This window comes from Egretta garzetta, unplaced genomic scaffold (assembly GCF_000687185.1).
Source record: "Egretta garzetta isolate BGI_Z169 unplaced genomic scaffold, ASM68718v1 scaffold270, whole genome shotgun sequence".
In the NCBI taxonomy this organism is placed as follows: domain Eukaryota; kingdom Metazoa; phylum Chordata; class Aves; order Pelecaniformes; family Ardeidae; genus Egretta; species Egretta garzetta.
The window spans coordinates 1170094-1171349 of NW_009258274.1; positions in this window are offsets into that span (position 1 = coordinate 1170094).

Genomic DNA, 1256 nt, shown 5'->3' on the forward strand with positions numbered 1-1256 from the left:
GGCTGGGGCTGCTCCGCTGAACCCAGGAGTGTGCTGGACCCCCAGGTCCCTGCCTGCTGCGGCTGGTCCCAGGAGGAGAGCAGCCCTCCCGGGGCAGCAAGGGTGCTGGTCCCATGGCGAGGGGGGAACAGCCCTCGCCTGTCCAGGGTCTCCACCGAAGGCGCCGGGGTGCAGCCCGGTGTGGCCGTGGGATGGAGGGACGCTTGCCAGGCGGGCGCTGGGAAGAATTGCTCTTTCTTCCCCAGCCCGGGTGAGGCTGGCAGTGATGCCAGCATCTTGCATACTTTGAGGATTGAGGAGTTTCTGTGTATCCCATGGTAAATTGTGTCAGGAATGAAGGTGGGGGAGTCCAAAATCAATAGGCTGGGGAAGCCAATGTCGGGGTCACACAGCAGCACTGCCAGAAACCAGCTATGCTAAATGCTTAAATCCTTCCTTCCGCCACCTTGAGACCTTCTCCTCAGCTTCAAAGAGAGCCCTTGAAGGCCAGGGAACCGCTAACTCTTTTTTTATATACTTTTTTTTAGCAAAGGTCAGTTCTTCTGGAAGGTGCGGTGTGCTGGGGGCAGAGCAGTGTCCAGCCCAGGAGTTTGAGCCATGAGAGCCTGATGGAACCGGGCACAAACCCACCCGCCCCCCGTGCTCTCCAGCTTTCCATCAAACGCTGCCGCACGCAGGCAGGTTCCTCGCCTCTGTCCCGACAGACGCAGGTTCCTTCCCCTGACATCCTCCCCGAGTCCCGCAGGGATCCGTGTCCCAACACATCCCTGGTTCACATCAACCGGGAACTCTCCAGCGAGCCCGCAAGCCCCGGGGCTCTGCTGGGAAGCTGCAGTGGGAAGTGCCTCGATTCCCAGGGGGGGCTGGATTTCTGGATTTGGGGCTTGGGAAGGGGGGGCAGGACGAGGAGGGAGAGCACCCAGGCGATGTGGAAAGCTTGCCATAAGGCATGGGAAGAAAGGAGTGGTGCCAAACCCATGGGCTCCTCTCCAGCTCTTCAAAGCAAGCACGCCAATCGTGAGAGAGAGGAGAGGAGAAGGCAGTGAGCTGCAGTTTCCCGGGAGGTGGGGAAAAGCAAGGGGAGGAATATTGTATCAAGGAAGGGGAGCCGATGGACTGGAGACTCCTGAATGAAAGGGAAGGAAGAAAACAAACGCGAGCAGGAAGGTGTAGAAGTCGTTTCATGGGAGAATTTGCAGAATCATTGAGGTGTATCCTCAGTGACCAAAAAGGGAAGAAAAATTCCTTAGCCTAAG